The following is a 6,539-nucleotide window of genomic DNA, read 5'->3' as shown; positions in this document are numbered from 1 at the left end:
GCGGGGACATCCTCTGAGTCAATAACCCCGCAAGACACAAGTGCCTACATAGGGGGTAAATTCAAAATAATACATGATGTGCATACATCCTTTCTTCACAGTCACCTTTGCAGTGCTACTCATTCATTTGATAAACTCTTTACCATAATGAATTATTTTGTAGTGAAGTTATTTTCCTACTGATTTTGCCTTCCCTCAGTCTTGGTTGTCTTTGAGAGCATAATGACAATGAAGTGTAAGGTGATTGGTATGTTTGTTAATTGCCATTTGGTCCCTTGTAAGTTATAAGTGACCTGTATAAACCTCATATTCTATCAGTTGATGGTGATGGTGTACTGCATCTGGTGCAGCCTCCTCTTGAGCCAGACCAACATGCAGTTGTGAGTAATACTCCACAGATTATATGAGGTTACAGTAGAACAGCAATGTTGTTTATTTCTTTACTACAGGAAAATAATGAAGAAACATTGACAGCTGTTACAGAGGAGGAAGCAACAGAGACACTTTATGAGGTTTACATCTTTTAATACTTTGTGTACAGGAAATACAGGCGACCAATAAAGCCAGTTGAACAAAAAATCTGTTTATTCTTCTTTCAACATGTTGAGGTGATGCGTCAAAGGAAATGATTGTGACATATGGTGTCTCTGACTGCGCTTCCATCTTGTATGTCCGTGGGAGGGTCAGGATGTTCATGGTTTGGATCACTGCTGATGTTTGGTTCAGAAGGACAGTGTTCTCCTCTAATTGTGGCAATGTTGTGAAGAATCACACATGCCACAATAATGTCACATGCCCTTTCTGGGGTGACCCTGAGTCTTTGCAGGCACTGGAACCGGGCCTTAAGCATTCCGATAGTCATTTCAATTCTGGCTCTTGTCCTGCAATTAGCCAGATTATATCGCTGCTGTGGGCCCGGTTCAGGGTCAGGGTAAGGGGTAAGCAAATAGGGTAAACATGGATACCCCCTATCACCAAGCAAGTAGCCAGTGAACTCTCCTAAGACAGAAGGGTACACTTCAGTTCAAATGTCCCTGAAGCAATTGGTCTTTATATATTTTAAAGTATTCTCAACTCACCATGTCTAAATTTTGTGCTCAGTGTACATTCACAGAATATTTGTGAGTCATGGACAGAGCCTGGCCACTTGGCTTCCACATTTGTGATAATGTTGGCAGCATCACATATGATCTTCACAGTGCAGAGAACACAAATTAGCATCCATTACTATAATGAAATAATTTGTTAGTTTGACATGCTACAGGGAACTATGTACCTGTACATTAATGCTGTGGAAAGACTTCCTGTTCACATAGTCTCCTTCATTTAGTGAAGGAACAATGATTGGAATGTGAGTACCATCTGTACAGCCAATCACGCCTGGGAACCCTGAAAATAAATGTGCAATTTAAGTAGTAGTCCAAGTATCACCACATCATACATTAAGTTTTGGTCATCCTGATACCTGCAATTTTGTGGCATCCCTCTTTGATAAATCTTGTGGGTCTATGACCGGGGAACACCACAGACGAGTACAGGAGACGTTTCAGTGCAACTGTAACATTCCTGACTGCCCGACAGACGGTAGCCTTGGAAACGTGCTCAGCGTCACCAATATTATACAGAAAGCTCCCGTTTGCAAGAAACCGAAGTGCAATACAAATAATATGCAATGAACTGAGAGCATGTCCGCGATGTGTCACATGCGTAATATATGGCCTGAGGATGTTATCCAAATAAATTATAGATTGTGCTGAAAAACGGTAACGTTCGCACAGACAATCATCAGGAAATGATAAAATGTCCAAACGCGCTCTGATCACTCTCTCCCGGCGGAGAGCTCTGCGGAGAATTTGGGCTTCACGATCTACTGGCTCTTCAAGGAAGTGGCACGCCATGTCCGACACTTCCTACTGTCAGGTTTCCGACAAAGGGGCGGAGACAGTCAGGGTTAGTTGTAGTAAACCTGCTAGGGGGCAGGTTAGCTTCACGGAGTGTGTCGTCATAGTGACTCACTCAGGCTGCAGCTGAACTCGCTTTGTGAAACCGAAAACCCAGAGTTTTCGTTAACTCAGGGTATACTTACTCAGTTTTTCCACTAAACCGGCTTCCTGAAACAGGGCCCTGGTGCTCCGGTTTTGTTTTGCTTCGAGCCCTCCTTGCTGGGCCCCCGCCGCCCGCCCTGGTCGGGTTGTTTTCTGTTTTTTCTGGCTGTTTTGTTTCTTGTTGGGCTGTCTGGAGCCAGCCTTTGAGGGGGGGGGGGGGTACTGTCATGATCCTGGGTCCTTTTGACCCAGCGTTTTGTGTTTTCTCTTCGCGATTTTGGTTCTGTTCTCTAATTGGTGTTTACCCTGTTCCCCCGTGTGTTCCTGTTTTATTGTGAAGGTCTGCGTCTTATGCGAGTGTTTTCAGTTTGCCTCCCTGGTCTCGTCATGTTAATCACTCCCAGCTGTGTCTCCCACCTCCCTGTGTTCTCAGTGTATTTAAGTTGTATTTTCTGTCTTAGTAATCGCTGGTTCGTCTGTGTTGTTTCCCCTCGGTCTCCCTGCGTCTCTTCATGTGTATTTCCCCGGATCTCCCTGCACCGTCATTCCTGGTTTGTGTCGTTTGTTTACCCAGTTTAGGTTTTCGGTTTCATGTTCACACCCCGTTGCTGTTTGTACCCACTGCTGTAAATAAACACTCACCTGCACCAGAGCTGCCGCCTTTTGGGTCCTTTCTTCACCTCCACACGGCTTGCCCCGGCAAACCGTGACACCAATAAAATCTCAAATAGTTGCAACCTGTAATTTTAAAGAAAAAAACACTTTTGCCAAAGATTTAACACAGATCCACATTCGGTGAAAAGTCTTATCTATAGTGAACCGAAACAACATGCTCAGAATGGGTGACCATTTGTTTCTTATTGACAGCTTCGCGACACACTTGCTGTGAAGCTGGATGACTTTGAGGAGCAAGCTGCTAGATATTACAAAAGTATTGTGCATTTTATTTGTGGACTCTAACAGATTTTATAAAAAAGCGCGACAGAACAGTCTGCTGTCATTCCCAGGTATGTAGGGGGGAAGACGGGCAATAGGGTCATAGCAAAAGCCTTGGTAGAAGAGGGCCCAAGTAAAAATCAAAGTTACTATCAAACAGATATAAATATAGAAAAAGATTAGAAAATGTTTAGTGAATAAGACCTACTCCTCTTCTGGTGTCACACAGTTACACATCCTTATCATTCAAACAGCTTTTTGAAGTGCTGTCAATCATCCATCTGTCATCTTCATCATCAAGCCCCTTCAGCGGTTCTGCCTGAGTCCTGAGAGTCTAGAAGATCCTGAGGTATTCAAGTATACCTGCTGTTTAGCTTCCAGCTCAGTATGCACCGCAGACCTGAATCAGCGCCTTTCGGTCACACACAACACAACACAGTTATCCATCTTCCTTTCACTTGACATAACTGCCAGATGAAAGCAGATAAAGAAAGCCACATTTTTAGTACTGGAAGAAACGTGCAAACTGGGAATTTTGCATATCTGTAAGATAAATTAAAAAATGAATATAAGCCTGAGTATAATATAATGCCCTTCTAATAGGCAATCGATGTAGACCAACTTTGTAGATCAACTTTTTTAAACTTTAATATTTTAAATGTTTTAAAAAGCTCTTTCTAAGGTTCTGCATACTTAAGAAATTATGTTAATACCCATCCTCTCTTCATACCTTCCTCCACATATGGTATTCTCGAATCTTCCATCCAGTGTTTCCTCATTTCTATCAGAAGTACCATGTCCTCTTCTTCAAGCCTTCTCACAGCCATCATCTTATCACAGACCTTCTTTTTGGAGTGAATTCAACCGTGCCTATAATTAAAAGAACACAGGACACTTATATTATTTCTTAATATTACTAAAGTAAACTAATATAAAGCATACCTTCAAGGGGCAGCTGCCATACGAAAGCATCACTATCAGATATGCCATTTCTACCATAGCAGAGAAGACTATTTTGGTCTTTTTGCCTTATTCATGAATCTGACACCTCATAACACTATTTGTTGGTCTGTTAAGGAAAACTATACATACCACCAACACACAAAAATAGACTGAAAACAATCAAACAGGAGCAACATAGTACTGCAATAAAAACCATTAGACACACCATAAGCACCTGTTTTCTTGTGAAGGTCCTGAGCTTGCTGCTTGACACACAAATCAAGGTGTTTTATCATTGTCTGGAAATCTATAAGTGCGCCCTGACCTCTTTATCCTTTAAGAACAAATGTAAATTGTTAATGATGTGTTCAGCCAAGCAGATTAAACACAAACTTTATGCACACAAAATAAGCATCCCCTCTGTGCCCAGTCCTGAACATCAAGATGTCACATTGCTTCGTTAAACAGTTCACAAACATAAAACCCTGCTGTTATCAGGTTTTGTCATATAAACATGTAAAATGAATTATAGAAACTGTGTTGAAAATCGGACTGACCATTACAAAGAATTCTATCTGTTAAGGTCCAGGACAGGTTGGGTGATTTTAGGCAGCTCCTTCAATGCCTCCACCTTTGGGTGGGTCCTCTCTTCCCCACACCTTCCAGCCATTAGCCATCAGGAGGCTGAGAACTTAAGGACAGGCTGAGGCTCGGATTCTCTGCCAAATTGCACTTTTCACTTTAGTGGTAAATTGGCTCCAGCTTATGTCTTTGAATTCCTTGGCTCACAGTATTCTCGCAACTGTTTCCCATCTTCCATACAGAATCCAAGACCCAGTGCCCATTTACTCATCTGAAGGACAAACTGGATCAATCTTAAGGATTTTCTAGTATATTCATCCCCACATTTACCTCCAGCTCACTCTCACATGCTGAAATCTGTTCTACCAGACACAAAGCTGCCTGGCTGCTCTCTACCATGCCAGCTCTCCCTGATCTGGAATCCAATTTGCCAACTGACACATTAACTCACCACCTTTTTGCCTTGGACCACAAGTAAGACAATCTCAATGAATACCATTGCCCAGTCTCTACCAACTCCAACTAACATTGTGTTTCCCTGTTTCCCAGTATGGTATCAGTCTCCAGTCTGTGCTGTTCATCCTTGCTTCCCCCACACTATTCACTAGTTCTCACCTCTCCATTTGATCCAAAAACCTAAGGAATGTAATGCACTGGAATTGGCACATGAAATCTGTCTGGATTATAATGAACCTGGTGAAGTCACTGGTGGAATTAACAACTCATTTGTAACACATAATTAAATCTCAGAAACATTACTCATGGTTATATATCTATGAAAGTCAAATTCACTGATAATTACTGGGATGCAGCAGTAGTTACTGGTAATATAAGAATGCAACTTGTCTCAATAAACATGAACCAACCCTGTTATTAGTCACTAGTTAAAGGTCTACCATATTGCTTTTCTTCTGAAGGGTCCAACGAGGCCAAGATGCAGGAGCTGGTGTGCTTTCATCAGCAATCTGTGACGTTATTGCAATGTGTCATTTTTACATATTCTACTAAGTTTTAAGAAAAAGCCTGATGTTTTTTTATTCAAAGACACATAACATATGTATGCTTTACCAGGGTGAGACAGACTGCTCAAGCCCCGTTTTGTAGCCTTTTTCACATCAGAAGTTTAATTTGACAAATTAACTAGTAAAGGTTTTCTTTACTCTGAATCATTGGACATACAGGTCTGTCATGAGTCATCCGAGCTTACAGAGTGTGTGGAGTGTGAAATTGAGGACACAAAATGCAAACCCAGAAGCAAGCAGTATTCAACAGAAAGCGATTTGTTTTATTATGCTGTAAAATAGTCAAACAGGCAAAACATAAAGTCCAAGAGAGAACTGAAAACTATCACAAACAGACCCAGCAGTGAGGGGCACAAAAACAAACACTTTCACAAAGACTAAGGGGAAATAGCACTACTTATGCACACAGAAGGTCAATCAGGGCAAGTGGAGACAGCTAGGGAAAACAAGACACAGATGAACTAATTGCCACAGACAAGACAAGGGAAGTAAAACTAAATACAAAACACAAGTGGCCAAATACTACCAAAAGAGGACAGGAAGTAAACAAAGACAACAGACTCCAACGTACAAACTTGACACAGAAGGGTACAAGGGGAAGAGTAAGAAAACAAGAGACTATAGAGAATAAATTCTAAGTGGGATACGAATGGCAAAAACATTAACTGAAGCAAAGCACAAAGCTTCAAAATGATAAACAAGTATGCACACTAATAAACCAAATAGAAGACATTTAATAGGAAAGAAAGATCCCATAGAGTCCATAACTGAGTTCAAAACCCAGGATCATGACAATATCAAGCATGAAGAAATGAGGGGATTCTTAGGCAAGTTATATTGTACAAATATAGTCAGAGGTTTTTAAAATGTCGTCACTATTAAAGCTATCTGTTGAGAGTTATTAGTACATCCAATGATATAAAGCTAAAAGAAAAATGTTGTTAATTTTATTTTTTTTAAGGAGGACAGTCTTGGCCCCGAGAAAATACAGCTAGGCAGATACACATTTAGT

At 41.1% G+C, this 6,539-nt stretch overlaps 1 long non-coding RNA gene across 1 annotated transcript; it reads right to left on the bottom strand.

Moving 5' to 3' along the window:
• Positions 1-475: 475 nt before the first annotated feature.
• On the bottom strand, positions 476-2,126 carry LOC146692738 (uncharacterized). Its single transcript, XR_014915027.1, has 3 exons — positions 1,277-2,126; positions 1,080-1,191; positions 476-999 (listed from the first exon to the last, which is right to left on the bottom strand). It is a non-coding gene; the product is annotated as an uncharacterized LOC146692738 (long non-coding RNA).
• Positions 2,127-6,539: the final 4,413 nt, after the last annotated feature.

This window comes from Copadichromis virginalis, linkage group LG15, assembly GCF_057382275.1.
Source record: "Copadichromis virginalis isolate Kocher_CV1m ecotype Utaka linkage group LG15, C_Virginalis_male_GT1.1, whole genome shotgun sequence".
NCBI classification, from domain to species: domain Eukaryota; kingdom Metazoa; phylum Chordata; class Actinopteri; order Cichliformes; family Cichlidae; genus Copadichromis; species Copadichromis virginalis.
Note: the sequence above shows the minus strand (reverse complement) of the source record. Positions and strands in the feature narration are given on the sequence as shown.